Source organism: Echinops telfairi, unplaced genomic scaffold (assembly GCF_000313985.2).
Source record: "Echinops telfairi isolate 266 unplaced genomic scaffold, ASM31398v2 ScPeMD7_2565;HRSCAF=3150, whole genome shotgun sequence".
Classification (NCBI taxonomy): Eukaryota; Metazoa; Chordata; class Mammalia; order Afrosoricida; family Tenrecidae; genus Echinops; species Echinops telfairi.
Window position 1 is genome coordinate 6,677,188 of NW_022106463.1, and position 9,771 is coordinate 6,686,958.

Here is a 9,771-nt window from a genome sequence, read left to right on the forward strand (position 1 = left end):
ACACAATTGATGTGTGTATGGATTGTGATAAGAGTTATATGAGCCCCTAATAAAGTGTTGTTGTTTTTTTTAAATGTTGAAAAACAAAAATAAAAAATTGAGCCATGGGGAAGACTTGGATTCCAGGCTTGAAGAGTTATCTAAGCCTCAGGGTCTCAGAGATTCTACCAGTCTCTACCTAAGTGATAAGCCTGGTCTCTGATGATACTGAGAATTTTTACATATTTTCCTCTCACTCTATCGAGGACCGTCGAATGAGACCCCTTTCAGAGCAGTTGGTAGTGGTAGCTGGGCACCATGGAGGATGAGGTCTGTGTGGTCCTTTGTTTCAGATAGAGATACCAATCATTGAACCTTAGGTAACCACTCACAAACTTACAACTTTCATGTGCACTGGGATAAAAAATAAATAAAAATGAGGGTGACTTGCTTTATGTTGATATTTGCATTGTTGTGGTAGTCTGGAACTGAACATGCAATGTCTCTGAGGTATGCCTTAGAGCCACAAGCCACAGCTGAAACAGCAGCCCAGTGGGAGGATTCCCACCTCCCACAACGGTAAATAAGATCAAAATCCTCACCACTGGAAGTTGTCAAGGATTTCATCCTGCTTGGATCCACAATCAACATTCATGGAAGCAGCAGTAAAAGATCGAACGATGTATTGCATTAGGTAAAACTGCGGCACAAGACCTCTTTAGAGCATTGAAAAGCAAGGATGGAACTTTGAGGACTAAGGTGCGCCTGACCCAAGCCAGGGTATTTTCAAGGGCTTCATCTGCATGTGAAAGTTCAACATTGAATAGGAGACTGAAGAAGAATCAATGCGTTTGAATTGGGGCGCTGGGGAAGGATATTGAAGGTACCGTGGACTGCTAAAAGGACACACCAGTCTGTCTTGGAAGACGTATGGCCAGAGTGCTGCTGAGAGGCAAGGATGGCAAAACTTCACCTCACAGACCTCAGACATGTCAGCAGAGACCGGCCCCTGGAGAAGGACCGCGTGCTCGGTAAAGAGGAGGAGCAGGGGAGAAGAGAAAGGCCTTTGATGAGGTGAACGGACACAGTGGCCACGCCAATGGGCTCGGGCACAGGGGTGCTTGTGCAGACGGCGCAGACGTGCAGGTATTGTTCTGCTGTGTATCCGGTCGCTGTGGGGTGGAACCACCGACTCCATCGCACCCAGCAACACAACAAGGGTGATGTGGAGTTGACTGTCAGCCACAGCACCTCATGAGCACCCACCACCGCTCTCAGGGGGGCGTGTCTCCCGTGTGGGTCGCTGGGACGTTGAGAAGGTTTCAGCTTCCAGACTAAGGAGAAAGGACTGGTGATCTCCTCTCAAAACACAACCTGTGAAAATCCTACTGGATCGCCACCGTTCATCCCGTTGGGCACAGGGTCAGCGCGAGCTGGACTCGGACTCCTGGGCAGCCAGGACTAAACACAGGGAAAACGGAAGCGCAGTGCTGTGACACCAGGGGCCGGGGAAAGAAGCAGCTAAAGGAGGCAAACAGTCCGTGCAAACATGCACAACAGTCCAGGGGCATTTTTCTTTAAGCTCCATCACACACACACACACCCCATGATAACGTAACACGTAAAATGTGCTCTCCTGGCAGACAGAAACATCGTGTGTAAGCTCGGCCTTGTGCCACTGAGGCCATTTTGGCAGTCTTCCCCTTGTTGCTGCTGTTGTGCTCTGCCATCCAGCCGATTCTGGCGGGCCGCTACCCCGCGTGGCAGGGCGGAACTGCCCCATGACCTTCCTGCCAAAGAAACCAAATGCGCTGCTGTGACGTTGATTCCGACTCGGCGCACCCCCAGGATCCCTAGGCTGTAAGACCTTTGGGAGTGGATCACCAGATCTTTCTCCCACGGTGCCGCATTTGACCTTGCAGTCGGCGACTGAGAGCTTAACCGCTGTGCCACCAGCTCACCCTCGCTGCTGTCCATTCCCCGCCGCCTCTTCCACAGGCCGTGTTTTGGGGGGCGGGTCGCTCCCTTCACTCGTTTCTCGCTCACCTTGTTCGGGAAGATGACGGAACAGCAGCTGCTTTAATTTTTGAGTTTCGTTTTTTGACCAAGCTCCCTTCCTTCACTCTGGAGAACGATTTAAAACAACAACAGCAGCAACAACAAAACCCCTTTAGCTTCCAGGTTGTGATTCTCATGCAGGAGCTGAGGAAGGTGTAGTTACACCGAGCGTGGGCTGGACAGACGGCATGACAGATGGCGTCGTCACGACCTGAGGGCAGGGCAGTTGTTGGGTTTGGGTGGCACAGTGGGTGATGGTGGGCTGCAAGGGCCACAATTCAAACTGGCCAGCTGCCCCCAGGGAGAAAGATGAGGCTTTCTGCTCTCCCATGGATTTAGAGCAGCAGTTCTCAACCTGTGGGCCGCGACCCCTTTGGGAGTCGAACAACCCTTTCCCAGAGGTCTCCTAAGACCATCTTTCCAACGGTCTTAGGAACCGAGACACCACTCCTCTATCCGTCTCCAGACCCGTCTGCCCACTTGCAGATCCGCCCACAGATGGGATTGCCCCCACGGGAAGAAGTGCATGACGGGGCTGCGGCATTGGCAAGGTTGAAACCACTGATTTCGTCTCAGAAATCCACAGGGGCAGTTCCACTCTGTCCTGTCGGAGTGAGCTGTGAGTGTGTCTTATGTCCACGACGGTACATTTGGGGGTGTTTTGGTCCACGCTTAGGCCAAACATAGACTCTCCAAACCTCGTTCCTCATGGGAGGGAAAGAAACAAACGGAGATAAAGCCACCGTGGTGCCGGGAAAGATGGTGCATGTGAAGTGGTTGTCACTCCCTGTGGTGGTGGTGACAATGCCCCGCCGATTCCAACACAGAGACCCTGTGTGACAGATCAGACCTGCATGGATCTTCCAGGCTGTACTCTGAACCAGAAGGTTGGCAGTTCAAAGCCACACGCCCCTGGGTGGGAGAAAGCTGAGGCCGTCTATTTCCATAAAGTTGTACTGTCTTAGAAACCCCACGGGGCAGTGCTGGCGTGGCCTCTAAGGTCGCCGTGAGTTGGCGTGGCCTGAGCAGCAGAGGCATTTTTGTCTCTAGGGGACCGGATCACCAGCCAGCTCTCTCTCCCTGGGGCATCCAGGTGAGTCGCCGCGTTAGACCCAGGAAACCCAGGTGACACTCGTTAGATCAGGAAATGGCACGTGGAAGCAACAGGATGTGCCTCCTGCGTCTAGCTCATAAAAGGAATGGTAGGTAGGCTCCTCCTGGATTGCCCCCTTGGGAGAGACATCCCCCCATGCCAGGAGGATGCTCAAGCAGCCCTGGGCAGCAGCACAGATGGAGAGGAACTGACGCTAACAGCCATTTATCCATCCGCCACGGCAGCGAACCACTTTTTCTTGGAAGGAGTCCCCCGTCATCCTCAGTCCAGTCTTCAGGGGGCTCTATCCCAGCCAAACTGGACAGCAGACAGCCTCCTAAGAAGCTGTGAGTGAGAGCCACTCAGCTGGGATGCTCCCAAAGCCCCGATCTACAGAAACCACTAGCTATTGCCTTTTCAGTGTGAGGTATGAGCTGTCAGATGCGAAGGGAAAGGGAACTCTGGTGGTACACTGGTTAAGTGCTCTGCTGCTAACCTGAAGGCTGGTGGTTCAAACCCATCCAGTGGCTTTGCAGGGGAACACCGCCCCCGCCCCCTCCCCAGCCATCTGCTTTTGTGAAGATGGTGGTTGGATTCCAACCAGCGGCCCCGCAGCAGTGTGGGGTTGCTAAGAGACAGAACAGACCATCCGCAGCGAGTTTGGCTTGGTTGACCATTCTACACACACAGCACTCCGTCCGGCTCTCCCCTTCCACTTCCGGCAGATCCCCACCCCTGCTTGCCAAATCCTTGGGCTCCGTATCACATTACATCTGAGAAATTTCACCGTATCCAGCTCTGGGCCAGACCCCCTTCCTCTGTTCTCCTGCTGTCCCTAGGTTCCATCCCACAGTTCTGCCTGTTGTTCATCCTTGCAGGCGCGTGACTTAAGGCAGCTGGACACATAGTAGGTGCGAGGTAAGTAACGATGAAATAAACAAAGGTGGTTTCTCCACATAAATAAATAGACGCTGGCTTTGCCTGCGCCCCATTCCAGCACTGTGGGTGCTGACTATCTGGGTGTGGGCCAAGAAAACTTGCATTTTTAAGCAGTTCCCCCCAGGACGTTATGAGGCATGCTCAGTTGCTTGGAAAGTAAGCCAAAGAAGGGACAGCTGTGTTTGCTGAATGCTCCGTAGAGAGATAGCTGTTGTCACTGCCCATGCTTGTGGTACGGAAGAAAGGTGGTGCCCGGGTCTAGCTTATCTCATTGCACGATTCATTTGTCACCTTCTATTTGAACACCATTAGTCCCCAACGAAGCCACCAACGGGGCAACATTCTCTTTGGTCATCTGAACCATTCACCACTTTGCCCTTAGGGATATTTTCCCAGCTGACTCACATCTCCTTTAGTAGATGCTCTAGTTCAACTGGGAGAAAGACAGGGCTTTCCGGTCCCGTAAAACCCACACAGACAGTTCTACCCTGTCCTAAAGGGTCGCTGCGAGTCAGCACCGACTTGATGGCAGAGAATGAGGGGGTGAGGTGGGGGGAGTCAGCGATAATCCTCCTCTTTCTGCGAAATCCAGTGTGTGGTTGGGTACCAGGGAGTCCACTCCCATCCCGTGTGACACGATAGAACTGCCCCATTGGGCCTGCTGGGCAATGATTCATATGGGAACTTAGGGCCACGTCTTTGTCCCAGGAAGCTGCTGGGTGGATTCAAATATTTTACTTAGCAGCCACGGACTTATCCAGTGCACCCCCAGGGCACCTCGAAATCAAGTGAAGGAGCAGCAAAAATTAATGTGTCCCTGGGCCTGGGGGGTCGGGACCATGGGACACTGGGGTCCACTGGCAGGACATAGTTCACGAAGACCATGTTTACATCCAACTTTGGTGTGTAGTGACTGGGGCCACAAAACCTTGTGAGTAGCCAGCTATGTAAGGTTCCACTGTTGGCCACTCCCCATCTGGAGAAAAGACGTGTGATGAAAACTGACATATGAAAATGTTTCGTCCAACGGACTAATGAGCCACACAGACATCAGCCTCCATTACCCTGAGACCAGAAGAACTCGATGGTACCCAGTTACCACTACCAGCTGCTCTAGAAAAGGATCATTTTAGAAGGTCCAATATAGAATGGCAGAACAATGGGGGGGGGGGGGATCCTGTAAGAGTCCAGACTTAGTGGTCGGATAGAGACTGATGGAACCCCCAGGCCTATGGTCCTTCTTCACACCCATCACCCTCCAGGTCTGGGGCTGAGCTCACCCCTGCGTTAGAATGCTACTGTTGTTCGGTGCCCTCAAGTCGGTTCCGGCCCATAGCGAATCTTCGCACAGTGGATCAAAACACTGCCCGGTCCTGCGCCACCCTCACGATTGTGCTTGTGCTTGATCGCATTGCTGCGGCCACAGTGTCAATCCATTTCCTTAAGGGCCTCCCTCTCTTTTGCTGCCCGTCCACTTTACCAAGCCTGATGTTCTTCTACGAGGAATGGTCTCTCCCGACAACATGTCCAACGTACACGTAAGACAGAGTCTCATCATCCTTGCCTCCAAGGATCACTCTGGACGTACTTCTTCCAAGACAGACCGGTTGATCCTTTGAGCAGTCCATGGTCTTTTGGATATGTTTCTCCAGCACTACAATGCTTCTTCAACGCCCAACTCTCACATGCATGTGAGGCCGTTGAACGATCAGGGCTTTAAGACCAAAAGGGCAGCGTTTGCCCAAGGACAACGCCCAGGAGGGTTAGGAAAGCAGGAGACACGCAATCAGGAAGCAAGGGAAGAGTGGGCTCAGGGATGCACTCAGGGAGTGGGCTCAGGGAGGATGCACTCAGAGAGCTCAGGGGCTCAGTGGGCTCAGGGGCTCAGAGGGCTCAGGGAGGATGCACTCAGTGGGATCAGGGGCTCAGTGGGCTCAGGGGCACTCAGTGGGCTCAGGGAGGAAGCACTCAGGAGAGGGCTCAGGGAGAAGTGGGCTCAGGGAGTCGGCTCAAAATGAGTGGGCTCAGGGATTGCCACGGATGGGCTGAGCCCTAGAATGCAAAACTGATGCTCTGCTCTGTACACCTTCACCTAATTCACAAGGAAACGGTTGAAAAATAACCAGGTGGCACTTGGAGGAAGGATTAGTTCCCCAATGTGCCTGTAACAAAGAGCCGTGGGGTGGGGGTTATGGCTTCAGAAATGTATTGTCACCCAGCTCTGGAGAGCAGATGTCTGATTAGGAGTGCGGGCAGGGCTCTGTTGTGGCAGACGTTTCCTGGGGGGAAATACTTCCTTATGTCTGCCGGTCTTCCTGGTCTTCCTGGCCTTCCTTGGCTTACAGCAGCCTCCCTGGTCATCACATGACTCCTCCTCACCATGCTTGGCGCTGTATCGCTTCTCTTTTCTAAAGATGCCGTTCGAGTTGAGTGAGAATCCCCCTTGCTGCAGTCAAGGAGCCCTGGTGGTCCAGGGGTTGCAAGTTGGACTGAGATCCACAAGGTCAGCAGTTCAAAGCCAGCAGCTGCTGTTCTGGAGAAACACAGGGCTCTCTACTCCCCTAAAGCGTTACAGTCTCTGAAACCCATGAGGACAGTGCTAGCCTGCCCTGTAGGGTCACGAGAAGTTGGCATCCCATAGGTTTGACGGCAGTGAGTTTGTGTCGTGGGTTTTGTCTTGTTGCAGCGTGACCTCCTGTGAGCTGAGAGCACCTTCGCAGATTCCATTCCTAACAAAGGTCACCCTCCCAGGTGCAGCGGCTAGGACTCCAACCTCATCCTTACTCTGAGGGAGGAAAATGAGGCTGTCTGCTCCTGTAAAGGTTGACAGTCTAGGAAGCCCACCAGGGGGCGCTTCGCTCTGTCGCGAGCATGGGCTTGACACTGGTTTTGTCTTCTAACACCAAACCCAACCCACTGCCATGTTGTTGCTTCTGGCTCACGGCAACCCTCCAGGACAGGGTTGAACTGGCCCTGTGGGTTTTCCAAGGCTGTAACGCTTTAAGAGAGTTAAAAGCCTCATCTTTCCCCTCTCAGAGCACACTGGGACTTTGTACCACCCAGAAAAAACAGGCAGGGGAAGAGCACCTCTTCAGACCCAGGGTCCCTCTGATGGGAAGAGAGAGAGAGAGTGTGGTCTCCTGAATCAGGACTTTAAATTCTAGCCTACTCAACTGTGAGAGAATAAATTTCTGTTTAATAAAGCCACCCCCTTGTGGTGGTTCCGTGCTAGAGACCTTAAAACAACAGGCAATGTCAACGTGTTGTTCTCCTTCTTAACATAGGTCCAGTACTCCACCCACTCATTTTTTATCTGTTCCTCCTCCTTTGTCTTAGCATAAGTACTGCATGCCTTACCCACTGTATGTGATTTTAATGCATTGTCTACAACCCTCCCGGGGACCTTGCTCTACATGTTCCCATCACACCCTCCATCAATTTCTCTCTGTAGGCCACTCTCTCCTCTTCCAAATGAGCTTCCAAATGAGCTCCTATGGCTCCCGCCACATTCAGTGGGAAACAAACACAGACCCAGTCTGTTTCCCCCTCAAACTAGCACCCACGACTCCAGGACATTTTTAGAAACAGCATCTATCTCTTGGCTTCTATTTCCTCATTTTTCATTCACTTCTCAACCTACTAATACGTGACTTCCACCCCCACGGTTGACAAAATTTGCTCATTCAAAACTAGGTCACCAACTGCTGCCTCGTTTCCAAACCCAACGGGCTCGCTGCGTCTTGGCAGTCCTCCCGCGGTGAGACAGTCAGGGTGAGTTTTCCCACTGCGGAAACTCCCCCTTCCTCGGGCTCTGGTGGTGCCCACCCCGCCACCCCACTCCTTCTCTCCCTGGCTTTGCTCTCTTCAGTCCCCCTTCACCAAACCAAAATCACGGCCATCCGGTCTATCCTGGCTCATGGCAAGCCTACAGGACAGGGGAGAAACTGCTCCCCTGGGTTTAGAGTAACAAGCCTCGTCTCTCTTTCTCAGAGCTGCCAGCGGTTTCGAACTGCTGACTTGGTGGTGGCTGTTTCTTGACCCTCTGCTTTCCTTTGTCTCCCTCGCTCTGCTCCAACAACCCGATGGCTTTGCCTCCCACCGGTAAGATGCCGGTGTTGTGTGGTCATGGAGTTCATTCGGACCCCTCATGGCCCTAGAGGAGGACACCGCGTCGCTGCCCCATAGACTGGCCTCACGGCAACAGATTGTCAGGTCTTTTTGCCCAGACGACCACCCCAGAAGCAAGCATGGTAAGACGTCATCTCATGTGCTCTGGACACGTTCTCAGGAGGGACTCGATCCTAGACAAGGGCATCCTGCTTGGGGCAGCGGAGAGGCAGTGAACACAAAAAAGGAAGACGCTCGTTGAGATGGATGGACCCAGCGGCTGTGACAGTGGGCTCCCACAGAGCAGGCATCTGTGAGGAGAGCACGGATTGGCCAGTCTTTCATTCGGTCGTACACAGGGTTGCTGGGAGTCAGAACAACAACAGCTTCCGCGGAGCTCAGTGCCCTCTAAGCAACGAGCCCCCCTCTTTCCCGTCCTGCTCCCCCAACCTTCATCCACGCTGGCCTCCACACCCTTGCCTGGCCTACATCTTTCGTACAGGTGGGGCGGTGCATCCGTCCCTCTGGGGCTCTTGCACACTGGAGGGTTTTCAAGGTGTGTCCACATTATAGGATGGCAGGAGGGCAATGCTCTCCGTGGTGAGCCGTGTGTTGTAGTGGTGGTTCTCACTCTAATCGAATACACTCACGCGATTTTATTAACTTGTTACACGGTCACCATGTTGGCTGCTGCCGGAACTACACCCGGCAGCGCCCACGCCAACGCAGCCGTCTCTCCAGCTACAGTGACATTGCCAGGTCTCGGAGAGCAACCTTGAGGACACCCTTCAAGTAGCCGACCGTTCTCCCCCTCCTTTTGGGAGTTTCTCACCACCCCTAAGCTTGCCGTCTAACCTAGGAGCTGCTCTGGCCAAGTTGATCCCCTTCAGGAATCTGAAAGAGCGTAATGCTCAAGGAAGACCGACGTCACTAGTTACACCAAAGCAGTGGTTCTCAACCTTCCTCATGCCACGGCCCTTTCACGCAGTTCCTCTTGTCGTGGTGACCCGCCCACCCCAGCCATAAATTATTTTTGTTGCTACTTCATCACTGTCATTTTGCTACTGTTATGAATCGGGCGACCCTGTGAAAGGGTTGTTCGACCCCCAAAAGGGGTTGCAACCCACAGGTTGAGAACCACTACACTAAAGCCTCATTTGGCTTTCAGAAGACCTTAAGGGATGTTTCTGGTTGAAGGCTTAAAGGCTTCCTTCAGGACACAGTTTCGGGTTCATCCAGCCTCAATGGCTCCAACCCCCTCGTATCCCCTTGGATCAGAAGTCTATAGAATCGTTGTGCAAACATCCGGTAAGGACCACTGCTGACCCAGTTTTAAAACCAACTATTCTGGGAACCCAACGAGCAGAGGAACAGAGGGAGGGAAGCAACCAAGTGCAGAGGACACCTAGGAGATGAGGAGAAACAGGGACCAGGAGGAGGAGGAGGAGGAGGAGGACATGGTCTCCGAGGACGAGGAGGACGGCGACGCCGAGGAGACTCTCTCCGAGGACGAGGAGGACGGCGACGCCGAGGAGACTCAGGATTCCGAGGACGACGAGGAAGACGAGATGGAGGAGGACGACGATGACTCCGAT

At 53.2% G+C, this 9,771-nt stretch overlaps 1 protein-coding gene across 1 annotated transcript in view; it reads right to left on the reverse strand.

Annotated features, from left to right (window-relative positions):
* Nucleotides 1–9,771, reverse strand: part of LOC101653304 (microtubule associated scaffold protein 2) — a 169,326-nt gene that overhangs the window by 145,871 nt on the left and 13,684 nt on the right. The gene's annotated exons all lie outside the window — the stretch shown is intronic.